The sequence below is a fragment of the Somniosus microcephalus genome, chromosome 19 (genome assembly GCF_052327205.1).
Source record: "Somniosus microcephalus isolate GS21.2 chromosome 19, FLI_Smic_1.0, whole genome shotgun sequence".
Lineage (NCBI taxonomy): Eukaryota > Metazoa > Chordata > Chondrichthyes > Squaliformes > Somniosidae > Somniosus > Somniosus microcephalus.
In genome coordinates this window covers 72,994,279-73,019,181 of record NC_141005.1, presented here as the reverse complement: position 1 = coordinate 73,019,181, position 24,903 = coordinate 72,994,279, and the positions used below count along the sequence as shown (strand labels likewise).

Below are 24,903 nucleotides of genomic sequence, written 5' to 3'. Positions count from 1 at the left end.
GGTGTTTCTCAGGAAAAGGGCACCAGAGTCAAAGAATGAGACTTCTTCCACACAAAGGCTGCTGAATTCTGCTCCGTTACTCAGGGAATTACTTCCAATGCTACTTCCCACATTAACATTTTGCCAGAAACAAAGGCACCACAGCCAAGCAATTCAGGCACCAGTGCGTAAAAGTTGCCAGAGTTGATGCCTTTTTTAGGCCGTGCCTTTCGGGTGGCAATGCTCAGACTAATGCTTATGGCCAAGGGCGCAATAGCTGCAGAGTGCCTTGTTTCCCCTCACAAAGTTGGGAGATCCAGGTAATTTTCTGGGGAGCAGGACTCCAAATAGCACTTGTCACATGAATGTATTGTGAGAAAAGTAAAGGCCCGGGAATGAGAGACTGAAATGTCCTGTTTGGAACGAGTGTTAGATTTTGAATGGCTCACGTTCGAACGGCAGCTGTGCTGCTTGCGTTTTGTCAAGTTGAGCCAGCAGAATTGTAGGATGTTAGCCGCTATTTTGCGAAATACGAGTTGTTGGGAGAAATATGTGCGTATGAATGTTGGTTGCATTGCAGGGATGATGAACTGAATGACTGGCACTGCCGGTTAATTCATGCAGGAAGAATGAATGGAGTGTGTTTGTTGTGTGTTTGCACAGGAGGAATGAGTGTGATGCTGCTCAGTAAGAGTGCAGAATTTGGAGCACGTTTTTCTAGAGCTTTTGTGCACAGGTGTCAGGATGGCCGAGTGGTCTAAGGCGCCAGACTCAAGGACTGTTAATCCTTACCTTACCGATGGTTGGTGAATTCTGGTCCCTTTCTAGGGGCGTGGGTTCGAATCCCACTTCTGACATTACCTTTTGATCCACACAATTGCAACCAGCGTCAAAAAGCCTGCTCAACTCATCTTCAATTTACAAGTGGCCACCACTAATACCTCAAAGGTATTGCCGTTTGCCAACAAGCTAAAGGCAACGCTCACAGACCAACTTCTTTTCCTCAGAAAACTTACCACATCCTAACACTGTCCTTGGGGATAAGGTTTCAAATCACACTTCTCTTTTCAACCAATTCCCACACTAAAAATCAGGGAGTCAGAAATCTACCTTTTTACCCTACCTTGATGCATTCCACATTGCTTTCTGCTGCTGTGGCTTTCAATCCCACTGCAAACAGTGGTGTTTCTCAGGAAAAGGGCACCAGAGTCAAAGAATGAGACTTCTTCCACACAAAGGCTGCTGAATTCTGCTCCGTTACTCAGGGAATTACTTCCAATGCTACTTCCCACATTAACATTTTGCCAGAAACAAAGGCACAACAGCCAAGCAATTCAGGCACCAGTGCGTAAAAGTTGCCAGAGTTGATGCCTTTTTTAGGCCGTGCCTTTCGGGTGGCAATGCTCAGACTAATGCTTATGGCCAAGGGCGCAATAGCTGCAGAGTGCCTTGTTTCCCCTCACAAAGTTGGGAGATCCAGGTAATTTTCTGGGGAGCAGGACTCCAAATAGCACTTGTCACATGAATGTATTGTGAGAAAAGTAAAGGCCCGGGAATGAGAGACTGAAATGTCCTGTTTGGAACGAGTGTTAGATTTTGAATGGCTCACGTTCGAACGGCAGCTGTGCTGCTTGCGTTTTGTCAAGTTGAGCCAGCAGAATTGTAGGATGTTAGCCGCTATTTTGCAAAATACGAGTTGTTGGGAGAAATATGTGCGTATGAATGTTGGTTGCATTGCAGGGATGATGAACTGAATGACTGGCACTGCCGGTTAATTCATGCAGGAAGAATGAATGGAGTGTGTTTGTTGTGTGTTTGCACAGGAGGAATGAGTGTGATGCTGCTCAGTAAGAGTGCAGAATTTGGAGCACGTTTTTCTAGAACTTTTGTGCACAGGTGTCAGGATGGCCGAGTGGTCTAAGGCGCCCGACTCAAGGACTGTTAATCCTTACCTTACCGATGGTTGGTGAATTCTGGTCCTTTTCTAGGGGCGTGGGTTCGAATCCCACTTCTGACATTACCTTTTGATCCACACAATTACAACCAGCGTCAAAAAGCCTGCTCAACTCATCTTCAATTTACAAGTGGCCACCACTAATACCTCAAAGGTATTGCCGTTTGCCAACAAGCTAAAGGCAACGCTCACAGACCAACTTCTTTTCCTCAGAAAACTTACCACATCCTAACACTGTCCTTGGGGATAAGGTTTCAAATCACACTTCTCTTTTCAACCAATTCCCACACTAAAAATCAGGGAGTCAGAAATCTACCTTTTTACCCTACCTTGATGCATTCCACATTGCTTTCTGCTGCTGTGGCTTTCAATCCCACTGCAAACAGTGGTGTTTCTCAGGAAAAGGGCACCAGAGTCAAAGAATGAGACTTCTTCCACACAAAGGCTGCTGAATTCTGCTCCGTTACTCAGGGAATTACTTCCAATGCTACTTCCCACATTAACATTTTGCCAGAAACAAAGGCACCACAGCCAAGCAATTCAGGCACCAGTGCGTAAAAGTTGCCAGAGTTGATGCCTTTTTTAGGCCGTGCCTTTCGGGTGGCAATGCTCAGACTAATGCTTATGGCCAAGGGCGCAATAGCTGCAGAGTGCCTTGTTTCCCCTCACAAAGTTGTGAGATCCAGGTAATTTTCTGGGGAGCAGGACTCCAAATAGCACTTGTCACATGAATGTATTGTGAGAAAAGTAAAGGCCCGGGAATGAGAGACTGAAATGTCCTGTTTGGAACGAGTGTTAGATTTTGAATGGCTCACGTTCGAACGGCAGCTGTGCTGCTTGCGTTTTGTCAAGTTGAGCCAGCAGAATTGTAGGATGTTAGCCGCTATTTTGCAAAATACGAGTTGTTGGGAGAAATATGTGCGTATGAATGTTGGTTGCATTGCAGGGATGATGAACTGAATGACTGGCACTGCCGGTTAATTCATGCAGGAAGAATGAATGGAGTGTGTTTGTTGTGTGTTTGCACAGGAGGAATGAGTGTGATGCTGCTCAGTAAGAGTGCAGAATTTGGAGCACGTTTTTCTAGTGCTTTTGTGCACAGGTGTCAGGATGGCCGAGTGGTCTAAGGCGCCAGACTCAAGGACTGTTAATCCTTACCTTACCGATGGTTGGTGAATTCTGGTCCCTTTCTAGGGGCGTGGGTTCGAATCCCACTTCTGACATTACCTTTTGATCCACACAATTACAACCAGCGTCAAAAAGCCTGCTCAACTCATCTTCAATTTACAAGTGGCCACCACTAATACCTCAAAGGTATTGCCGTTTGCCAACAAGCTAAAGGCAACGCTCACAGACCAACTTCTTTTCCTCAGAAAACTTACCACATCCTAACACTGTCCTTGGGGATAAGGTTTCAAATCACACTTCTCTTTTCAACCAATTCCCACACTAAAAATCAGGGAGTCAGAAATCTACCTTTTTACCCTACCTTGATGCATTCCACATTGCTTTCTGCTGCTGTGGCTTTCAATCCCACTGCAAACAGTGGTGTTTCTCAGGAAAAGGGCACCAGAGTCAAAGAATGAGACTTCTTCCACACAAAGGCTGCTGAATTCTGCTCCGTTACTCAGGGAATTACTTCCAATGCTACTTCCCACATTAACATTTTGCCAGAAACAAAGGCACCACAGCCAAGCAATTCAGGCACCAGTGCGTAAAAGTTGCCAGAGTTGATGCCTTTTTTAGGCCGTGCCTTTCGGGTGGCAATGCTCAGACTAATGCTTATGGCCAAGGGCGCAATAGCTGCAGAGTGCCTTGTTTCCCCTCACAAAGTTGGGAGATCCAGGTAATTTTCTGGGGAGCAGGACTCCAAATAGCACTTGTCACATGAATGTATTGTGAGAAAAGTAAAGGCCCGGGAATGAGAGACTGAAATGTCCTGTTTGGAACGAGTGTTAGATTTTGAATGGCTCACGTTCGAACGGCAGCTGTGCTGCTTGCGTTTTGTCAAGTTGAGCCAGCAGAATTGTAGGATGTCAGCCGCTATTTTGCAAAATACGAGTTGTTGGGAGAAATATGTGCGTATGAATGTTGGTTGCATTGCAGGGATGATGAACTGAATGACTGGCACTGCCGGTTAATTCATGCAGGAAGAATGAATGGAGTGTGTTTGTTGTGTGTTTGCACAGGAGGAATGAGTGTGATGCTGCTCAGTAAGAGTGCAGAATTTGGAGCACCTTTTTCTAGAGCTTTTGTGCACAGGTGTCAGGATGGCCGAGTGGTCTAAGGCGCCAGACTCAAGGACTGTTAATCTTTACCTTACCGATGGTTGGTGAATTCTGGTCCCTTTCTAGGGGCGTGGGTTCGAATCCCACTTCTAACATTACCTTTTGATCCACACAATTACAACCAGCGTCAAAAAGCCTGCTCAACTCATCTTCAATTTACAAGTGGCCACCACTAATACCTCAAAGGTATTGCTGTTTGCCAACAAGCTAAAGGCAACGCTCACAGACCAACTTCTTTTCCTCAGAAAACTTACCACATCCTAACACTGTCCTTGGGGATAAGGTTTCAAATCACACTTCTCTTTTCAACCAATTCCCACACTAAAAATCAGGGAGTCAGAAATCTACCTTTTTACCCTACCTTGATGCATTCCACATTGCTTTCTGCTGCTGTGGCTTTCAATCCCACTGCAAACAGTGGTGTTTCTCAGGAAAAGGGCACCAGAGTCAAAGAATGAGACTTCTTCCACACAAAGGCTGCTGAATTCTGCTCCGTTACTCAGGGAATTACTTCCAATGCTACTTTCCACATTAACATTTTGCCAGAAACAAAGGCACCACAGCCAAGCAATTCAGGCACCAGTGCGTAAAAGTTGCCAGAGTTGATGCCTTTTTTAGGCCGTGCCTTTCGGGTGGCAATGCTCAGACTAATGCTTATGGCCAAGGGCGCAATAGCTGCAGAGTGCCTTGTTTCCCCTCACAAAGTTGGGAGATCCAGGTAATTTTCTGGGGAGCAGGACTCCAAATAGCACTTGTCACATGAATGTATTGTGAGAAAAGTAAAGGCCCGGGAATGAGAGACTGAAATGTCCTGTTTGGAACGAGTGTTAGATTTTGAATGGCTCACGTTCGAACGGCAGCTGTGCTGCTTGCGTTTTGTCAAGTTGAGCCAGCAGAATTGTAGGATGTTAGCCGCTATTTTGCAAAATACGAGTTGTTGGGAGAAATATGAGCGTATGAATGTTGGTTGCATTGCAGGGATGATGAACTGAATGACTGGCACTGCCGGTTAATTCATGCAGGAAGAATGAATGGAGTGTGTTTGTTGTGTGTTTGCACAGGAGGAATGAGTGTGATGCTGCTCAGTAAGAGTGCAGAATTTGGAGCACGTTTTTCTAGTGCTTTTGTACACAGGTGTCAGGATGGCCGAGTGGTCTAAGGCGCCAGACTCAAGGACTGTTAATCCTTACCTTACCGATGGTTGGTGAATTCTGGTCACTTTCTAGGGGCGTGGGTTCGAATCCCACTTCTGACATTACCTTTTGATCCACACAATTACAACCAGCGTCAAAAAGCCTGCTCAACTCATCTTCAATTTACAAGTGGCCACCACTAATACCTCAAAGGTATTGCCGTTTGCCAACAAGCTAAAGGCAACGCTCACAGACCAACTTCTTTTCCTCAGAAAACTTACCACATCCTAACACTGTCCTTGGGGATAAGGTTTCAAATCACACTTCTCTTTTCAACCAATTCCCACACTAAAAATCAGGGAGTCAGAAATCTACCTTTTTACCCTACCTTGATGCATTCCACATTGCTTTCTGCTGCTGTGGCTTTCAATCCCACTGCAAACAGTGGTGTTTCTCAGGAAAAGGGCACCAGAGTCAAAGAATGAGACTTCTTCCACACAAAGGCTGCTGAATTCTGCTCCGTTACTCAGGGAATTACTTCCAATGCTACTTCCCACATTAACATTTTGCCAGAAACAAAGGCACCACAGCCAAGCAATTCAGGCACCAGTGCGTAAAAGTTGCCAGAGTTGATGCCTTTTTTAGGCCGTGCCTTTCGGGTGGCAATGCTCAGACTAATGCTTATGGCCAAGGGCGCAATAGCTGCAGAGTGCCTTGTTTCCCCTCACAAAGTTGGGAGATCCAGGTAATTTTCTGGGGAGCAGGACTCCAAATAGCACTTGTCACATGAATGTATTGTGAGAAAAGTAAAGGCCCGGGAATGAGAGACTGAAATGTCCTGTTTGGAACGAGTGTTAGATTTTGAATGGCTCACGTTCGAACGGCAGCTGTGCTGCTTGCGTTTTGTCAAGTTGAGCCAGCAGAATTGTAGGATGTTAGCCGCTATTTTGCAAAATACGAGTTGTTGGGAGAAATATGTGCGTATGAATGTTGGTTGCATTGCAGGGATGATGAACTGAATGACTGGCACTGCCGGTTAATTCATGCAGGAAGAATGAATGGAGTGTGTTTGTTGTGTGTTTGCACAGGAGGAATGAGTGTGATGCTGCTCAGTAAGAGTGCAGAATTTGGAGCACGTTTTTCTAGAGCTTTTGTGCACAGGTGTCAGGATGGCCGAGTGGTCTAAGGCGCCAGACTCAAGAACTGTTAATCTTTCCTTACTGATGGTTGGTGAATTCTGGTCCCTTTCTAGGGGCGTGGGTTCGAATCCCACTTCTGACATTACCTTTTGATCCACACAATTACAACCAGCGTCAAAAAGCCTGCTCAACTCATCTTCAATTTACAAGTGGCCACCACTAATACCTCAAAGGTATTGCCGTTTGCCAACAAGCTAAAGGCAACGCTCACAGACCAACTTCTTTTCCTCAGAAAACTTACCACATCCTAACACTGTCCTTGGGGATAAGGTTTCAAATCACACTTCTCTTTTCAACCAATTCCCACACTAAAAATCAGGGAGTCAGAAATCTACCTTTTTACCCTACCTTGATGCATTCCACATTGCTTTCTGCTGCTGTGGCTTTCAATCCCACTGCAAACAGTGGTGTTTCTCAGGAAAAGGGCACCAGAGTCAAAGAATGAGACTTCTTCCACACAAAGGCTGCTGAATTCTGCTCCGTTACTCAGGGAATTACTTCCAATGCTACTTCCCACATTAACATTTTGCCAGAAACAAAGGCACCACAGCCAAGCAATTCAGGCACCAGTGCGTAAAAGTTGCCAGAGTTGATGCCTTTTTTAGGCCGTGCCTTTCGGGTGGCAATGCTCAGACTAATGCTTATGGCCAAGGGCGCAATAGCTGCAGAGTGCCTTGTTTCCCCTCACAAAGTTGGGAGATCCAGGTAATTTTCTGGGGAGCAGGACTCCAAATAGCACTTGTCACATGAATGTATTGTGAGAAAAGTAAAGGCCCGGGAATGAGAGACTGAAATGTCCTGTTTGGAACGAGTGTTAGATTTTGAATGGCTCACGTTCGAACGGCAGCTGTGCTGCTTGCGTTTTGTCAAGTTGAGCCAGCAGAATTGTAGGATGTTAGCCGCTATTTTGCAAAATACGAGTTGTTGGGAGAAATATGTGCGTATGAATGTTGGTTGCATTGCAGGGATGATGAACTGAATGACTGGCACTGCCGGTTAATTCATGCAGGAAGAATGAATGGAGTGTGTTTGTTGTGTGTTTGCACAGGAGGAATGAGTGTGATGCTGCTCAGTAAGAGTGCAGAATTTGGAGCACGTTTTTCTAGTGCTTTTGTACACAGGTGTCAGGATGGCCGAGTGGTCTAAGGCGCCAGACTCAAGGACTGTTAATCCTTACCTTACCGATGGTTGGTGAATTCTGGTCCCTTTCTAGGGGCGTGGGTTCGAATCCCACTTCTGACATTACCTTTTGATCCACACAATTACAACCAGCGTCAAAAAGCCTGCTCAACTCATCTTCAATTTACAAGTGGCCACCACTAATACCTCAAAGGTATTGCCGTTTGCCAACAAGCTAAAGGCAACGCTCACAGACCAACTTCTTTTCCTCAGAAAACTTACCACATCCTAACACTGTCCTTGGGGATAAGGTTTCAAATCACACTTCTCTTTTCAACCAATTCCCACACTAAAAATCAGGGAGTCAGAAATCTACCTTTTTACCCTACCTTGATGCATTCCACATTGCTTTCTGCTGCTGTGGCTTTCAATCCCACTGCAAACAGTGGTGTTTCTCAGGAAAAGGGCACCAGAGTCAAAGAATGAGACTTCTTCCACACAAAGGCTGCTGAATTCTGCTCCGTTACTCAGGGAATTACTTCCAATGCTACTTCCCACATTAACATTTTGCCAGAAACAAAGGCACCACAGCCAAGCAATTCAGGCACCAGTGCGTAAAAGTTGCCAGAGTTGATGCCTTTTTTAGGCCGTGCCTTTCGGGTGGCAATGCTCAGACTAATGCTTATGGCCAAGGGCGCAATAGCTGCAGAGTGCCTTGTTTCCCCTCACAAAGTTGGGAGATCCAGGTAATTTTCTGGGGAGCAGGACTCCAAATAGCACTTGTCACATGAATGTATTGTGAGAAAAGTAAAGGCCCGGGAATGAGAGACTGAAATGTCCTGTTTGGAACGAGTGTTAGATTTTGAATGGCTCACGTTCGAACGGCAGCTGTGCTGCTTGCGTTTTGTCAAGTTGAGCCAGCAGAATTGTAGGATGTTAGCCGCTATTTTGCAAAATACGAGTTGTTGGGAGAAATATGTGCGTATGAATGTTGGTTGCATTGCAGGGATGATGAACTGAATGACTGGCACTGCCGGTTAATTCATGCAGGAAGAATGAATGGAGTGTGTTTGTTGTGTGTTTGCACAGGAGGAATGAGTGTGATGCTGCTCAGTAAGAGTGCAGAATTTGGAGCACGTTTTTCTAGTGCTTTTGTGCACAGGTGTCAGGATGGCCGAGTGGTCTAAGGCGCCAGACTCAAGGACTGTTAATCCTTACCTTACCGATGGTTGATGAATTCTGGTCCCTTTCTAGGGGCGTGGGTTCGAATCCCACTTCTGACATTACCTTTTGATCCACACAATTACAACCAGCGTCAAAAAGCCTGCTCAACTCATCTTCAATTTACAAGTGGCCACCACTAATACCTCAAAGGTATTGCCGTTTGCCAACAAGCTAAAGGCAACGCTCACAGACCAACTTCTTTTCCTCAGAAAACTTACCACATCCTAACACTGTCCTTGGGGATAAGGTTTCAAATCACACTTCTCTTTTCAACCAATTCCCACACTAAAAATCAGGGAGTCAGAAATCTACCTTTTTACCCTACCTTGATGCATTCCACATTGCTTTCTGCTGCTGTGGCTTTCAATCCCACTGCAAACAGTGGTGTTTCTCAGGAAAAGGGCACCAGAGTCAAAGAATGAGACTTCTTCCACACAAAGGCTGCTGAATTCTGCTCCGTTACTCAGGGAATTACTTCCAATGCTACTTCCCACATTAACATTTTGCCAGAAACAAAGGCACCACAGCCAAGCAATTCAGGCACCAGTGCGTAAAAGTTGCCAGAGTTGATGCCTTTTTTAGGCCGTGCCTTTCGGGTGGCAATGCTCAGACTAATGCTTATGGCCAAGGGCGCAATAGCTGCAGAGTGCCTTGTTTCCCCTCACAAAGTTGGGAGATCCAGGTAATTTTCTGGGGAGCAGGACTCCAAATAGCACTTGTCACATGAATGTATTGTGAGAAAAGTAAAGGCCCGGGAATGAGAGACTGAAATGTCCTGTTTGGAACGAGTGTTAGATTTTGAATGGCTCACGTTCGAACGGCAGCTGTGCTGCTTGCGTTCTGTCAAGTTGAGCCAGCAGAATTGTAGGATGTCAGCCGCTATTTTGCAAAATACGAGTTGTTGGGAGAAATATGTGCGTATGAATGTTGGTTGCATTGCAGGGATGATGAACTGAATGACTGGCACTGCCGGTTAATTCATGCAGGAAGAATGAATGGAGTGTGTTTGTTGTGTGTTTGCACAGGAGGAATGAGTGTGATGCTGCTCAGTAAGAGTGCAGAATTTGGAGCACCTTTTTCTAGAGTTTTTGTGCACAGGTGTCAGGATGGCCGAGTGGTCTAAGGCGCCAGACTCAAGGACTGTTAATCTTTACCTTACCGATGGTTGGTGAATTCTGGTCCCTTTCTAGGGGCGTGGGTTCGAATCCCACTTCTGACATTACCTTTTGATCCACACAATTACAACCAGCGTCAAAAAGCCTGCTCAACTCATCTTCAATTTACAAGTGGCCACCACTAATACCTCAAAGGTATTGCCGTTTGCCAACAAGCTAAAGGCAACGCTCACAGACCAACTTCTTTTCCTCAGAAAACTTACCACATCCTAACACTGTCCTTGGGGATAAGGTTTCAAATCACACTTCTCTTTTCAACCAATTCCCACACTAAAAATCAGGGAGTCAGAAATCTACCTTTTTACCCTACCTTGATGCATTCCACATTGCTTTCTGCTGCTGTGGCTTTCAATCCCACTGCAAACAGTGGTGTTTCTCAGGAAAAGGGCACCAGAGTCAAAGAATGAGACTTCTTCCACACAAAGGCTGCTGAATTCTGCTCCGTTACTCAGGGAATTACTTCCAATGCTACTTTCCACATTAACATTTTGCCAGAAACAAAGGCACCACAGCCAAGCAATTCAGGCACCAGTGCGTAAAAGTTGCCAGAGTTGATGCCTTTTTTAGGCCGTGCCTTTCGGGTGGCAATGCTCAGACTAATGCTTATGGCCAAGGGCGCAATAGCTGCAGAGTGCCTTGTTTCCCCTCACAAAGTTGGGAGATCCAGGTAATTTTCTGGGGAGCAGGACTCCAAATAGCACTTGTCACATGAATGTATTGTGAGAAAAGTAAAGGCCCGGGAATGAGAGACTGAAATGTCCTGTTTGGAACGAGTGTTAGATTTTGAATGGCTCACGTTCGAACGGCAGCTGTGCTGCTTGCGTTTTGTCAAGTTGAGCCAGCAGAATTGTAGGATGTTAGCCGCTATTTTGCAAAATACGAGTTGTTGGGAGAAATATGAGCGTATGAATGTTGGTTGCATTGCAGGGATGATGAACTGAATGACTGGCACTGCCGGTTAATTCATGCAGGAAGAATGAATGGAGTGTGTTTGTTGTGTGTTTGCACAGGAGGAATGAGTGTGATGCTGCTCAGTAAGAGTGCAGAATTTGGAGCACGTTTTTCTAGTGCTTTTGTACACAGGTGTCAGGATGGCCGAGTGGTCTAAGGCGCCAGACTCAAGGACTGTTAATCCTTACCTTACCGATGGTTGGTGAATTCTGGTCACTTTCTAGGGGCGTGGGTTCGAATCCCACTTCTGACATTACCTTTTGATCCACACAATTACAACCAGCGTCAAAAAGCCTGCTCAACTCATCTTCAATTTACAAGTGGCCACCACTAATACCTCAAAGGTATTGCCGTTTGCCAACAAGCTAAAGGCAACGCTCACAGACCAACTTCTTTTCCTCAGAAAACTTACCACATCCTAACACTGTCCTTGGGGATAAGGTTTCAAATCACACTTCTCTTTTCAACCAATTCCCACACTAAAAATCAGGGAGTCAGAAATCTACCTTTTTACCCTACCTTGATGCATTCCACATTGCTTTCTGCTGCTGTGGCTTTCAATCCCACTGCAAACAGTGGTGTTTCTCAGGAAAAGGGCACCAGAGTCAAAGAATGAGACTTCTTCCACACAAAGGCTGCTGAATTCTGCTCCGTTACTCAGGGAATTACTTCCAATGCTACTTCCCACATTAACATTTTGCCAGAAACAAAGGCACCACAGCCAAGCAATTCAGGCACCAGTGCGTAAAAGTTGCCAGAGTTGATGCCTTTTTTAGGCCGTGCCTTTCGGGTGGCAATGCTCAGACTAATGCTTATGGCCAAGGGCGCAATAGCTGCAGAGTGCCTTGTTTCCCCTCACAAAGTTGGGAGATCCAGGTAATTTTCTGGGGAGCAGGACTCCAAATAGCACTTGTCACATGAATGTATTGTGAGAAAAGTAAAGGCCCGGGAATGAGAGACTGAAATGTCCTGTTTGGAACGAGTGTTAGATTTTGAATGGCTCACGTTCGAACGGCAGCTGTGCTGCTTGCGTTTTGTCAAGTTGAGCCAGCAGAATTGTAGGATGTTAGCCGCTATTTTGCAAAATACGAGTTGTTGGGAGAAATATGTGCGTATGAATGTTGGTTGCATTGCAGGGATGATGAACTGAATGACTGGCACTGCCGGTTAATTCATGCAGGAAGAATGAATGGAGTGTGTTTGTTGTGTGTTTGCACAGGAGGAATGAGTGTGATGCTGCTCAGTAAGAGTGCAGAATTTGGAGCACGTTTTTCTAGAGCTTTTGTGCACAGGTGTCAGGATGGCCGAGTGGTCTAAGGCGCCAGACTCAAGAACTGTTAATCCTTACCTTACTGATGGTTGGTGAATTCTGGTCCCTTTCTAGGGGCGTGGGTTCGAATCCCACTTCTGACATTACCTTTTGATCCACACAATTACAACCAGCGTCAAAAAGCCTGCTCAACTCATCTTCAATTTACAAGTGGCCACCACTAATACCTCAAAGGTATTGCCGTTTGCCAACAAGCTAAAGGCAACGCTCACAGACCAACTTCTTTTCCTCAGAAAACTTACCACATCCTAACACTGTCCTTGGGGATAAGGTTTCAAATCACACTTCTCTTTTCAACCAATTCCCACACTAAAAATCAGGGAGTCAGAAATCTACCTTTTTACCCTACCTTGATGCATTCCACATTGCTTTCTGCTGCTGTGGCTTTCAATCCCACTGCAAACAGTGGTGTTTCTCAGGAAAAGGGCACCAGAGTCAAAGAATGAGACTTCTTCCACACAAAGGCTGCTGAATTCTGCTCCGTTACTCAGGGAATTACTTCCAATGCTACTTCCCACATTAACATTTTGCCAGAAACAAAGGCACCACAGCCAAGCAATTCAGGCACCAGTGCGTAAAAGTTGCCAGAGTTGATGCCTTTTTTAGGCCGTGCCTTTCGGGTGGCAATGCTCAGACTAATGCTTATGGCCAAGGGCGCAATAGCTGCAGAGTGCCTTGTTTCCCCTCACAAAGTTGGGAGATCCAGGTAATTTTCTGGGGAGCAGGACTCCAAATAGCACTTGTCACATGAATGTATTGTGAGAAAAGTAAAGGCCCGGGAATGAGAGACTGAAATGTCCTGTTTGGAACGAGTGTTAGATTTTGAATGGCTCACGTTCGAACGGCAGCTGTGCTGCTTGCGTTTTGTCAAGTTGAGCCAGCAGAATTGTAGGATGTTAGCCGCTATTTTGCAAAATACGAGTTGTTGGGAGAAATATGTGCGTATGAATGTTGGTTGCATTGCAGGGATGATGAACTGAATGACTGGCACTGCCGGTTAATTCATGCAGGAAGAATGAATGGAGTGTGTTTGTTGTGTGTTTGCACAGGAGGAATGAGTGTGATGCTGCTCAGTAAGAGTGCAGAATTTGGAGCACGTTTTTCTAGTGCTTTTGTACACAGGTGTCAGGATGGCCGAGTGGTCTAAGGCGCCAGACTCAAGGACTGTTAATCCTTACCTTACCGATGGTTGGTGAATTCTGGTCCCTTTCTAGGGGCGTGGGTTCGAATCCCACTTCTGACATTACCTTTTGATCCACACAATTACAACCAGCGTCAAAAAGCCTGCTCAACTCATCTTCAATTTACAAGTGGCCACCACTAATACCTCAAAGGTATTGCCGTTTGCCAACAAGCTAAAGGCAACGCTCACAGACCAACTTCTTTTCCTCAGAAAACTTACCACATCCTAACACTGTCCTTGGGGATAAGGTTTCAAATCACACTTCTCTTTTCAACCAATTCCCACACTAAAAATCAGGGAGTCAGAAATCTACCTTTTTACCCTACCTTGATGCATTCCACATTGCTTTCTGCTGCTGTGGCTTTCAATCCCACTGCAAACAGTGGTGTTTCTCAGGAAAAGGGCACCAGAGTCAAAGAATGAGACTTCTTCCACACAAAGGCTGCTGAATTCTGCTCCGTTACTCAGGGAATTACTTCCAATGCTACTTCCCACATTAACATTTTGCCAGAAACAAAGGCACCACAGCCAAGCAATTCAGGCACCAGTGCGTAAAAGTTGCCAGAGTTGATGCCTTTTTTAGGCCGTGCCTTTCGGGTGGCAATGCTCAGACTAATGCTTATGGCCAAGGGCGCAATAGCTGCAGAGTGCCTTGTTTCCCCTCACAAAGTTGGGAGATCCAGGTAATTTTCTGGGGAGCAGGACTCCAAATAGCACTTGTCACATGAATGTATTGTGAGAAAAGTAAAGGCCCGGGAATGAGAGACTGAAATGTCCTGTTTGGAACGAGTGTTAGATTTTGAATGGCTCACGTTCGAACGGCAGCTGTGCTGCTTGCGTTTTGTCAAGTTGAGCCAGCAGAATTGTAGGATGTTAGCCGCTATTTTGCAAAATACGAGTTGTTGGGAGAAATATGTGCGTATGAATGTTGGTTGCATTGCAGGGATGATGAACTGAATGACTGGCACTGCCGGTTAATTCATGCAGGAAGAATGAATGGAGTGTGTTTGTTGTGTGTTTGCACAGGAGGAATGAGTGTGATGCTGCTCAGTAAGAGTGCAGAATTTGGAGCACGTTTTTCTAGTGCTTTTGTGCACAGGTGTCAGGATGGCCGAGTGGTCTAAGGCGCCAGACTCAAGGACTGTTAATCCTTACCTTACCGATGGTTGATGAATTCTGGTCCCTTTCTAGGGGCGTGGGTTCGAATCCCACTTCTGACATTACCTTTTGATCCACACAATTACAACCAGCGTCAAAAAGCCTGCTCAACTCATCTTCAATTTACAAGTGGCCACCACTAATACCTCAAAGGTATTGCCGTTTGCCAACAAGCTAAAGGCAACGCTCACAGACCAACTTCTTTTCCTCAGAAAACTTACCACATCCTAACACTGTCCTTGGGGATAAGGTTTCAAATCACACTTCTCTTTTCAACCAATTCCCACACTAAAAATCAGGGAGTCAGAAATCTACCTTTTTACCCTACCTTGATGCATTCCACATTGCTTTCTGCTGCTGTGGCTTTCAATCCCACTGCAAACAGTGGTGTTTCTCAGGAAAAGGGCACCAGAGTCAAAGAATGAGACTTCTTCCACACAAAGGCTGCTGAATTCTGCTCCGTTACTCAGGGAATTACTTCCAATGCTACTTCCCACATTAACATTTTGCCAGAAACAAAGGCACCACAGCCAAGCAATTCAGGCACCAGTGCGTAAAAGTTGCCAGAGTTGATGCCTTTTTTAGGCCGTGCCTTTCGGGTGGCAATGCTCAGACTAATGCTTATGGCCAAGGGCGCAATAGCTGCAGAGTGCCTTGTTTCCCCTCACAAAGTTGGGAGATCCAGGTAATTTTCTGGGGAGCAGGACTCCAAATAGCACTTGTCACATGAATGTATTGTGAGAAAAGTAAAGGCCCGGGAATGAGAGACTGAAATGTCCTGTTTGGAACGAGTGTTAGATTTTGAATGGCTCACGTTCGAACGGCAGCTGTGCTGCTTGCGTTCTGTCAAGTTGAGCCAGCAGAATTGTAGGATGTCAGCCGCTATTTTGCAAAATACGAGTTGTTGGGAGAAATATGTGCGTATGAATGTTGGTTGCATTGCAGGGATGATGAACTGAATGACTGGCACTGCCGGTTAATTCATGCAGGAAGAATGAATGGAGTGTGTTTGTTGTGTGTTTGCACAGGAGGAATGAGTGTGATGCTGCTCAGTAAGAGTGCAGAATTTGGAGCACCTTTTTCTAGAGTTTTTGTGCACAGGTGTCAGGATGGCCGAGTGGTCTAAGGCGCCAGACTCAAGGACTGTTAATCTTTACCTTACCGATGGTTGGTGAATTCTGGTCCCTTTCTAGGGGCGTGGGTTCGAATCCCACTTCTGACATTACCTTTTGATCCACACAATTACAACCAGCGTCAAAAAGCCTGCTCAACTCATCTTCAATTTACAAGTGGCCACCACTAATACCTCAAAGGTATTGCCGTTTGCCAACAAGCTAAAGGCAACGCTCACAGACCAACTTCTTTTCCTCAGAAAACTTACCACATCCTAACACTGTCCTTGGGGATAAGGTTTCAAATCACACTTCTCTTTTCAACCAATTCCCACACTAAAAATCAGGGAGTCAGAAATCTACCTTTTTACCCTACCTTGATGCATTCCACATTGCTTTCTGCTGCTGTGGCTTTCAATCCCACTGCAAACAGTGGTGTTTCTCAGGAAAAGGGCACCAGAGTCAAAGAATGAGACTTCTTCCACACAAAGGCTGCTGAATTCTGCTCCGTTACTCAGGGAATTACTTCCAATGCTACTTCCCACATTAACATTTTGCCAGAAACAAAGGCACCACAGCCAAGCAATTCAGGCACCAGTGCGTAAAAGTTGCCAGAGTTGATGCCTTTTTTAGGCCGTGCCTTTCGGGTGGCAATGCTCAGACTAATGCTTATGGCCAAGGGCGCAATAGCTGCAGAGTGCCTTGTTTCCCCTCACAAAGTTGGGAGATCCAGGTAATTTTCTGGGGAGCAGGACTCCAAATAGCACTTGTCACATGAATGTATTGTGAGAAAAGTAAAGGCCCGGGAATGAGAGACTGAAATGTCCTGTTTGGAACGAGTGTTAGATTTTGAATGGCTCACGTTCGAACGGCAGCTGTGCTGCTTGCGTTTTGTCAAGTTGAGCCAGCAGAATTGTAGGATGTCAGCCGCTATTTTGCAAAATACGAGTTGTTGGGAGAAATATGTGCGTATGAATGTTGGTTGCATTGCAGGGATGATGAACTGAATGACTGGCACTGCCGGTTAATTCATGCAGGAAGAATGAATGGAGTGTGTTTGTTGTGTGTTTGCACAGGAGGAATGAGTGTGATGCTGCTCAGTAAGAGTGCAGAATTTGGAGCACGTTTTTCTAGAGCTTTTGTGCACAGGTGTCAGGATGGCCGAGTGGTCTAAGGCGCCAGACTCAAGGACTGTTAATCCTTACCTTACCGATGGTTGGTGAATTCTGGTCCCTTTCTAGGGGCGTGGGTTCGAATCCCACTTCTGACATTACCTTTTGATCCACACAATTACAACCAGCGTCAAAAAGGCTGCTCAACTCATCTTCAATTTACAAGTGGCCACCACTAATACCTCAAAGGTATTGCCGTTTGCCAACAAGCTAAAGGCAACGTTCACAGACCAACTTCTTTTCCTCAGAAAACTTACCACATCCTAACACTGTCCTTGGGGATAAGGTTTCAAATCACACTTCTCTTTTCAACCAATTCCCACACTAAAAATCAGGGAGTCAGAAATCTACCTTTTTACCCTACCTTGATGCATTCCACATTGCTTTCTGCTGCTGTGGCTTTCAATCCCACTGCAAACAGTGGTGTTTCTCAGGAAAAGGGCACCAGAGTCAAAGAATGAGACTTCTTCCACACAAAGGCTGCTGAATTCTGCTCCGTTACTCAGGGAATTACTTCCAATGCTACTTCCCACATTAACATTTTGCCAGAAACAAAGGCACCACAGCCAAGCAATTCAGGCACCAGTGCGTAAAAGTTGCCAGAGTTGATGCCTTTTTTAGGCCGTGCCTTTCGGGTGGCAATGCTCAGACTAATGCTTATGGCCAAGGGCGCAATAGCTGCAGAGTGCCTTGTTTCCCCTCACAAAGTTGGGAGATCCAGGTAATTTTCTGGGGAGCAGGACTCCAAATAGCACTTGTCACATGAATGTATTGTGAGAAAAGTAAAGGCCCGGGAATGAGAGACTGAAATGTCCTGTTTGGAACGAGTGTTAGATTTTGAATGGCTCACGTTCGAACGGCAGCTGTGCTGCTTGCGTTTTGTCAAGTTGAGCCAGCAGAATTGTAGGATGTCAGCCGCTATTTTGCAAAATACGAGTTGTTGGGAGAAATATGTGCGTATGAATGTTGGTTGCATTGCAGGGATGATGAACTGAATGACTGGCACTGCCGGTTAATTCATGCAGGAAGAATGAATGGAGTGTGTTTGTTGTGTGTTTGCACAGGAGGAATGAGTGTGATGCTGCTCAGTAAGAGTGCAGAATTTGGAGCACGTTTTTCTAGAGCTTTTGTGCACAGGTGTCAGGATGGCCGAGTGGTCTAAGGCGCCAGACTCAAGGACTGTTAATCCTTACCTTACCGATGGTTGGTGAATTCTGGTCCCTTTCTAGGGGCGTGGGTTCGAATCCCACTTCTGACATTACCTTTTGATCCACACAATTACAACCAGCGTCAAAAAGCCTGCTCAACTCATCTTCAATTTACAAGTGGCCACCACTAATACCTCAAAGGTATTGCCGTTTGCCAACAAGCTAAAGGCAACGCTCACAGACCAACTTCTTTTCCTCAGAAAACTTACCACATCCTAACACTGTCCTTGGGGATAAGGTTTCAAATCACACTTCTCTTTTCAACCAATTCCCACACTAAAAATCAGGGAGTCAGAAATCTACCTTTTTACCCTACCTTGATGCATTCCACATTGCTTTCTGCTGCTGTGGCTTTCAATCCCACTGCAAACAGTGGTGTTTCTCAGGAAAAGGGCACCAGAGTCAAAGAATGAGACTTCTTCCACACAAAGGCTGCTGAATTCTGCTCCGTTACTCAGGGAATTACTTCCAATGCTACTTCCCACATTAACATTTTGCCAGAAACAAAGGCACCACAGCCAAGCAATTCAGGCACCAGTGCGTAAAAGTTGCCAGAGTTGATGCCTTTTTTAGGCCGTGCCTTTCGGGTGGCAATGCTCAGACTAATGCTTATGGCCAAGGGCGCAATAGCTGCAGAGTGCCTTGTTTCCCCTCACAAAGTTGGGAGATCCAGGTAATTTTCTGGGGAGCAGGACTCCAAATAGCACTTGTCACATGAATGTATTGTGAGAAAAGTAAAGGCCCGGGAATGAGAGACTGAAATGTCCTGTTTGGAACGAGTGTTAGATTTTGAATGGCTCACGTTCGAACGGCAGCTGTGCTGCTTGCGTTTTGTCAAGTTGAGCCAGCAGAATTGTAGGATGTCAGCCGCTATTTTGCAAAATACGAGTTGTTGGGAGAAATATGTGCGTATGAATGTTGGTTGCATTGCAGGGATGATGAACTGAATGACTGGCACTGCCGGTTAATTCATGCAGGAAGAATGAATGGAGTGTGTTTGTTGTGTGTTTGCACAGGAGGAATGAGTGTGATGCTGCTCAGTAAGAGTGCAGAATTTGGAGCACGTTTTTCTAGAGCTTTTGTGCACAGGTGTCAGGATGGCCGAGTGGTCTAAGGCGCCAGACTCAAGGACTGTTAATCCTTACCTTACCGATGGTTGGTGAATTCTGGTCCCTTTCTAGGTGCGTGGGTTCGAATCCCACTTCTGACATTACCTTTTGATCCACACAATTACAACCAGCGTCAAAAAGCCTGCTCAACTCATCTTCAATTTACAAGTGGCCACCACTAATACCTCAAAGGTATTGCCGTTTGCCAACAAGCTAAAGGCAACGCTCACAGACCAACTTCTTTTCCTCAGAAAACTTACCACATCCTAACACTGTCCTTGGGGATAAGGTTTCAAATCACACTTCTCTTTTCAACCAATTCCCACACTAAAAATCAGGGAGTCAGAAATCTACCTTTTTACCCTACCTTGATGCATTCCACATTGCTTTCTGCTGCTGTGGCTTTCAATCCCACTGCAAACAGTGGTGTTTCTCAGGAAAAGGGCACCAGAGTCAAAGAATGAGACTTCTTCCACACAAAGGCTGCTGAATTCTGCTCCGTTACTCAGGGAATTACTTCCAATGCTACTTCCCACATTAACATTTTGCCAGAAACAAAGGCACCACAGCCAAGCAATTCAGGCACCAGTGCGTAAAAGTTGCCAGAGTTGATGCCTTTTTTAGGCCGTGCCTTTCGGGTGGCAATGCTCAGACTAATGCTTATGGCCAAGGGCGCAATAGCTGCAGAGTGCCTTGTTTCCCCTCACACAGTTGGGAGATCCAGGTAATTTTCTGGGGAGCAGGACACCAAATAGCACTTGTCACATGAATGTATTGTGAGAAAAGTAAAGGCCCGGGAATGAGAGACTGAAATGTCCTGTTTGGAACGAGTGTTAGATTTTGAATGGCTCACGTTCGAACGGCAGCTGTGCTGCTTGCGTTTTGTCAAGTTGAGCCAGCAGAATTGTAGGATGTCAGCCGCTATTTTGCAAAATACGAGTTGTTGGGAGAAATATGTGCGTATGAATGTTGGTTGCATTGCAGGGATGATGAACTGAATGACTGGCACTGCCGGTTAATTCATGCAGGAAGAATGAATGGAGTGTGTTTGTTGTGTGTTTGCACAGGAGGAATGAGTGTGATGCTGCTCAGTAAGAGTGCAGAATTTGGAGCACGTTTTTCTAGAGCTTTTGTGCACAGGTGTCAGGATGGCCGAGTGGTCTAAGGCGCCAGACTCAAGGACTGTTAATCCTTACCTTACCGATGGTTGGTGAATTCTGGTCCCTTTCTAGGGGCGTGGGTTCGAATCCCACTTCTGACATTACCTTTTGATCCACACAATTACAACCAGCGTCAAAAAGCCTGCTCAACTCATCTTCAATTTACAAGTGGCCGCCACTAATACCTCAAAGGTATTGCCGTTTGCCAACAAGCTAAAGGCAACGCTCACAGACCAACTTCTTTTCCTCAGAAAACTTACCACATCCTAACACTGTCCTTGGGGATAAGGTTTCAAATCACACTTCTCTTTTCAACCAATTCCCACACTAAAAATCAGGGAGTCAGAAATCTACCTTTTTACCCTACCTTGATGCATTCCACATTGCTTTCTGCTGCTGTGGCTTTCAATCCCACTGCAAACAGTGGTGTTTCTCAGGAAAAGGGCACCAGAGTCAAAGAATGAGACTTCTTCCACACAAAGGCTGCTGAATTCTGCTCCGTTACTCAGGGAATTACTTCCAATGCTACTTCCCACATTAACATTTTGCCAGAAACAAAGGCACCACAGCCAAGCAATTCAGGCACCAGTGCGTAAAAGTTGCCAGAGTTGATGCCTTTTTTAGGCCGTGCCTTTCGGGTGGCAATGCTCAGACTAATGCTTATGGCCAAGGGCGCAATAGCTGCAGAGTGCCTTGTTTCCCCTCACAAAGTTGGGAGATCCAGGTAATTTTCTGGGGAGCAGGACTCCAAATAGCACTTGTCACATGAATGTACTGTGAGAAAAGTAAAGGCCCGGGAATGAGAGACTGAAATGTCCTGTTTGGAACGAGTGTTAGATTTTGAATGGCTCACGTTCGAACGGCAGCTGTGCTGCTTGCGTTTTGTCAAGTTGAGCCAGCAGAATTGTAGGATGTTAGCTGCTATTTTGCAAAATACGAGTTGTTGGGAGAAATATGTGCGTATGAATGTTGGTTGCATTGCAGGGATGATGAACTGAATGACTGGCACTGCCGGTTAATTCATGCAGGAAGAATGAATGGAGTGTGTTTGTTGTGTGTTTGCACAGGAGGAATGAGTGTGATGCTGCTCAGTAAGAGTGCAGAATTTGGAGCATGTTTTTCTAGAGCTTTTGTGCACAGGTGTCAGGATGGCCGAGTGGTCTAAGGCACCAGACTCAAGGACTGTTAATCCTTACCTTACCGATGGTTGGTGAAGTCTGGTCCCTTTCTAGGGGCGTGGGTTCGAATCCCACTTCTGACATTACCTTTTGATCCACACAATTACAACCAGCGTCAAAAAGCCTGCTCAACTCATCTTCAATTTACAAGTGGCCGCCACTAATACCTCAAAGGTATTGCCGTTTGCCAACAAGCTAAAGGCAACGCTCACAGACCAACTTCTTTTCCTCAGAAAACTTACCACATCCTAACACTGTCCTTGGGGATAAGGTTTCAAATCACACTTCTCTTTTCAACCAATTCCCACACTAAAAATCAGGGAGTCAGAAATCTACCTTTTTACCCTACCTTGATGCATTCCACATTGCTTTCTGCTGCTGTGGCTTTCAATCTCACTGCAAACAGTGGTGTTTCTCAGGAAAAGGGCACCAGAGTCAAAGAATGAGACTTCTTCCACACAAAGGCTGCTGAATTCTGCTCCGTTACTCAGGGAATTACTTCCAATGCTACTTCCCACATTAACATTTTGCCAGAAACAAAGGCACCACAGCCAAGCAATTCAGGCACCAGTGCGTAAAAGTTGCCAGAGTTGATGCCTTTTTTAGGCCGTGCCTTTCGGGTGGCAATGCTCAGACTAATGCTTATGGCCAAGGGCGCAATAGCTGCAGAGTGCCTTGTTTCCCCTCACAAAGTTGGGAGATCCAGGTAATTTTCTGGGGAGCAGGACTCCAAATAGCACTTGTCACATGAATGTATTGTGAGAAAAGGAGAGGCCCGGGAATGAGAGACTGAAATGTCCTGTTTGGAACGAGTGTTAGATTTTGAATGGCTCACGTTCGAACGGCAGCTGTGCTGCTTGCGTTTTGTCAAGTTGAGCCAGCAGAATTGTAGGATGTTAGCTGCTATTTTGCAAAATACGAGTTGTTGGGAGAAATATGTGCGTATAAATGTTGGTTGCATTGCAGGGATGATGAACTGAATGACTGGCACTGCCGGTTAATTCATGCAGGAAGAATGAATGGAGTGTGTTTGTTGTGTGTTTGCACAGGAGGAATGAGTGTGATGCTGCTCAGTAAGAGTGCAGAATTTGGAGCACGTTTTTCTAGAGCTTTTGTGTACAGGTGTCACGATGGCCGAGTGGTCTAAGGTGGCAGACTCAAAGACTGTTAATCCTTACCTTACCAATGGTTGGTGAATTCTGGTCCCTTTCTAGGGGCGTGGGTTCGAATCCCACTTCTGACATTACCTTTTGATCCACACAATTACAACCAGCGTCAAAAAGCCTGCTCAACTCATCTTCAATTTACAAGTGGCCGCCACTAATACCTCAAAGGTATTGCCGTTTGCCAACAAGCTAAAGGCAACGCTCACAGACCAACTTCTTTTCCTTAGAAAACTTACCACATCCTAACACTGTCCTTGGGGATAAGGTTTCAAATCACACTTCTCTTTTCAACCAATTCCCACACTAAAAATCAGGGAGTCAGAAATCTACCTTTTTACCCTACCGCGTTGATGCATTCCACATTGCTTTCTGCTGCTGTGGCTTTCAATCCCACTGCAAACAGTGGTGTTTCTCAGGAAAAGGGCACCAGAGTCAAGGAATGAGACTTCTTCCACACAAAGGCTGCTGAATTCTGCTCCGTTACTCAGGGAATTACTTCCAATGCTACTTCCCACATTAACATTTTGCCAGAAACAAAGGCACCACAGCCAAGCAATTCAGGCACCAGTGCGTAAAAGTTGCCAGAGTTGATGCCTTTTTTAGGCCGTGCCTTTCGGGTGGCAATGCTCAGACTAATGCTTATGGCCAAGGGCGCAATAGCTGCAGAGTGCCTTGTTTCCCCTCACAAAATTGGGAGATCCAGGTAATTTTCTGGGGAGCAGGACTCCAAATAGCACTTGTCACATGAATGTATTGTGAGAAAAGTAAAGGCCCGGGAATGAGAGACTGAAATGTCCTGTTTGGAACGAGTGTTAGATTTTGAATGGCTCACGTTCGAACGGCAGCTGTGCTGCTTGCATTTTGTCAAGTTGAGCCAGCAGAATTGTAGGATGTTAGCCGCTATTTTGCAAAATACGAGTTGTTGGGAGAAATATGTGCGTATGAATGTTGGTTGCATTGCAGGGATGATGAACTGAATGACTGGCACTGCCGGTTAATTCATGCAGGAAGAATGAATGGAGTGTGTTTGTTGTGTGTTTGCACAGGTGGAATGAGTGTGATGCTGCTCAGTAAGAGTGCAGAATTTGGAGCACGTTTTTCTAGAGCTTTTGTGCACAGGTGTCAGGATGGCCGAGTGGTCTAAGGCGCCAGACTCAAGGACTGTTAATCCTTACCTTACTGATGGTTGGTGAATTCTGGTCCCTTTCTAGGGGCGTGGGTTCGAATCCCACTTCTGACATTACCTTTTGATCCACACAATTACAACCAGCGTCAAAAAGCCTGCTCAACTCATCTTCAATTTACAAGTGGCCGCCACTAATACCTCAAAGGTATTGCCGTTTGCCAACAAGCTAAAGGCAACGCTCACAGACCAACTTCTTTTCCTCAGAAAACTTACCACATCCTAACACTGTCCTTGGGGATAAGGTTTCAAATCACACTTCTCTTTTCAACCAATTCCCACACTAAAAATCAGGGAGTCAGAAATCTACCTTTTTACCCTACCTTGATGCATTCCACATTGCTTTCTGCTGCTGTGGCTTTCAATCCCACTGCAAACAGTGGTGTTTCTCAGGAAAAGGGCACCAGAGTCAAAGAATGAGACTTCTTCCACACAAAGGCTGCTGAATTCTGCTCCGTTACTCAGGGAATTACTTCCAATGCTACTTCCCACATTAACATTTTGCCAGAAACAAAGGCACCACAGCCAAGCAATTCAGGCACCAGTGCGTAAAAGTTGCCAGAGTTGATGCCTTTTTTAGGCCGTGCCTTTCGGGTGGCAATGCTCAGACTAATGCTTATGGCCAAGGGCGCAATAGCTGCAGAGTGCCTTGTTTCCCCTCACAAAATTGGGAGATCCAGGTAATTTTCTGGGGAGCAGGACTCCAAATAGCACTTGTCACATGAATGTATTGTGAGAAAAGTAAAGGCCCGGGAATGAGAGACTGAAATGTCCTGTTTGGAACGAGTGTTAGATTTTGAATGGCTCACGTTCGAACGGCAGCTGTGCTGCTTGCGTTTTGTCAAGTTGAGCCAGCAGAATTGTAGGATGTGAGCCGCTATTTTGCAAAATACGAGTTGTTGGGAGAAATATGTGCGTATAA

At 45.6% G+C, this 24,903-nt stretch overlaps 20 non-coding genes across 20 annotated transcripts; all 20 read left to right on the top strand.

Moving 5' to 3' along the window:
• The first annotated feature begins 717 nt into the window (after nucleotides 1-717).
• On the top strand, nucleotides 718-836 carry trnal-caa (transfer RNA leucine (anticodon CAA)). The gene is made up of 2 exons: nucleotides 718-755; nucleotides 791-836. It is a non-coding gene; the product is annotated as a tRNA-Leu (tRNA).
• A 1,041-nt stretch (nucleotides 837-1,877) lies between these two features.
• Nucleotides 1,878-1,996, top strand: trnal-caa (transfer RNA leucine (anticodon CAA)). The gene is made up of 2 exons: nucleotides 1,878-1,915; nucleotides 1,951-1,996. It is a non-coding gene; the product is annotated as a tRNA-Leu (tRNA).
• A 1,041-nt stretch (nucleotides 1,997-3,037) lies between these two features.
• trnal-caa (transfer RNA leucine (anticodon CAA)) lies at nucleotides 3,038-3,156 on the top strand. Its single transcript has 2 exons — nucleotides 3,038-3,075; nucleotides 3,111-3,156. It is a non-coding gene; the product is annotated as a tRNA-Leu (tRNA).
• A 1,041-nt stretch (nucleotides 3,157-4,197) lies between these two features.
• trnal-caa (transfer RNA leucine (anticodon CAA)) lies at nucleotides 4,198-4,316 on the top strand. The gene is made up of 2 exons: nucleotides 4,198-4,235; nucleotides 4,271-4,316. It is a non-coding gene; the product is annotated as a tRNA-Leu (tRNA).
• A 1,041-nt stretch (nucleotides 4,317-5,357) lies between these two features.
• trnal-caa (transfer RNA leucine (anticodon CAA)) lies at nucleotides 5,358-5,476 on the top strand. The gene is made up of 2 exons: nucleotides 5,358-5,395; nucleotides 5,442-5,476. It is a non-coding gene; the product is annotated as a tRNA-Leu (tRNA).
• A 1,041-nt stretch (nucleotides 5,477-6,517) lies between these two features.
• Nucleotides 6,518-6,635, top strand: trnal-caa (transfer RNA leucine (anticodon CAA)). Its single transcript has 2 exons — nucleotides 6,518-6,555; nucleotides 6,590-6,635. It is a non-coding gene; the product is annotated as a tRNA-Leu (tRNA).
• Nucleotides 6,636-7,676: 1,041 nt separating this feature from the next.
• Nucleotides 7,677-7,795, top strand: trnal-caa (transfer RNA leucine (anticodon CAA)). The gene is made up of 2 exons: nucleotides 7,677-7,714; nucleotides 7,750-7,795. It is a non-coding gene; the product is annotated as a tRNA-Leu (tRNA).
• A 1,041-nt stretch (nucleotides 7,796-8,836) lies between these two features.
• trnal-caa (transfer RNA leucine (anticodon CAA)) lies at nucleotides 8,837-8,955 on the top strand. Its single transcript has 2 exons — nucleotides 8,837-8,874; nucleotides 8,910-8,955. It is a non-coding gene; the product is annotated as a tRNA-Leu (tRNA).
• A 1,041-nt stretch (nucleotides 8,956-9,996) lies between these two features.
• Nucleotides 9,997-10,115, top strand: trnal-caa (transfer RNA leucine (anticodon CAA)). The gene is made up of 2 exons: nucleotides 9,997-10,034; nucleotides 10,070-10,115. It is a non-coding gene; the product is annotated as a tRNA-Leu (tRNA).
• Nucleotides 10,116-11,156: 1,041 nt separating this feature from the next.
• trnal-caa (transfer RNA leucine (anticodon CAA)) lies at nucleotides 11,157-11,275 on the top strand. The gene is made up of 2 exons: nucleotides 11,157-11,194; nucleotides 11,241-11,275. It is a non-coding gene; the product is annotated as a tRNA-Leu (tRNA).
• A 1,041-nt stretch (nucleotides 11,276-12,316) lies between these two features.
• trnal-caa (transfer RNA leucine (anticodon CAA)) lies at nucleotides 12,317-12,435 on the top strand. The gene is made up of 2 exons: nucleotides 12,317-12,354; nucleotides 12,390-12,435. It is a non-coding gene; the product is annotated as a tRNA-Leu (tRNA).
• A 1,041-nt stretch (nucleotides 12,436-13,476) lies between these two features.
• On the top strand, nucleotides 13,477-13,595 carry trnal-caa (transfer RNA leucine (anticodon CAA)). Its single transcript has 2 exons — nucleotides 13,477-13,514; nucleotides 13,550-13,595. It is a non-coding gene; the product is annotated as a tRNA-Leu (tRNA).
• A 1,041-nt stretch (nucleotides 13,596-14,636) lies between these two features.
• On the top strand, nucleotides 14,637-14,755 carry trnal-caa (transfer RNA leucine (anticodon CAA)). The gene is made up of 2 exons: nucleotides 14,637-14,674; nucleotides 14,710-14,755. It is a non-coding gene; the product is annotated as a tRNA-Leu (tRNA).
• A 1,041-nt stretch (nucleotides 14,756-15,796) lies between these two features.
• trnal-caa (transfer RNA leucine (anticodon CAA)) lies at nucleotides 15,797-15,915 on the top strand. The gene is made up of 2 exons: nucleotides 15,797-15,834; nucleotides 15,870-15,915. It is a non-coding gene; the product is annotated as a tRNA-Leu (tRNA).
• A 1,041-nt stretch (nucleotides 15,916-16,956) lies between these two features.
• Nucleotides 16,957-17,075, top strand: trnal-caa (transfer RNA leucine (anticodon CAA)). Its single transcript has 2 exons — nucleotides 16,957-16,994; nucleotides 17,030-17,075. It is a non-coding gene; the product is annotated as a tRNA-Leu (tRNA).
• A 1,041-nt stretch (nucleotides 17,076-18,116) lies between these two features.
• trnal-caa (transfer RNA leucine (anticodon CAA)) lies at nucleotides 18,117-18,235 on the top strand. Its single transcript has 2 exons — nucleotides 18,117-18,154; nucleotides 18,190-18,235. It is a non-coding gene; the product is annotated as a tRNA-Leu (tRNA).
• Nucleotides 18,236-19,276: 1,041 nt separating this feature from the next.
• On the top strand, nucleotides 19,277-19,395 carry trnal-caa (transfer RNA leucine (anticodon CAA)). Its single transcript has 2 exons — nucleotides 19,277-19,314; nucleotides 19,361-19,395. It is a non-coding gene; the product is annotated as a tRNA-Leu (tRNA).
• A 1,041-nt stretch (nucleotides 19,396-20,436) lies between these two features.
• On the top strand, nucleotides 20,437-20,555 carry trnal-caa (transfer RNA leucine (anticodon CAA)). The gene is made up of 2 exons: nucleotides 20,437-20,474; nucleotides 20,510-20,555. It is a non-coding gene; the product is annotated as a tRNA-Leu (tRNA).
• A 1,041-nt stretch (nucleotides 20,556-21,596) lies between these two features.
• trnal-caa (transfer RNA leucine (anticodon CAA)) lies at nucleotides 21,597-21,715 on the top strand. Its single transcript has 2 exons — nucleotides 21,597-21,634; nucleotides 21,670-21,715. It is a non-coding gene; the product is annotated as a tRNA-Leu (tRNA).
• Nucleotides 21,716-23,919: 2,204 nt separating this feature from the next.
• trnal-caa (transfer RNA leucine (anticodon CAA)) lies at nucleotides 23,920-24,038 on the top strand. Its single transcript has 2 exons — nucleotides 23,920-23,957; nucleotides 23,993-24,038. It is a non-coding gene; the product is annotated as a tRNA-Leu (tRNA).
• The last annotated feature ends 865 nt before the right edge of the window (nucleotides 24,039-24,903 follow it).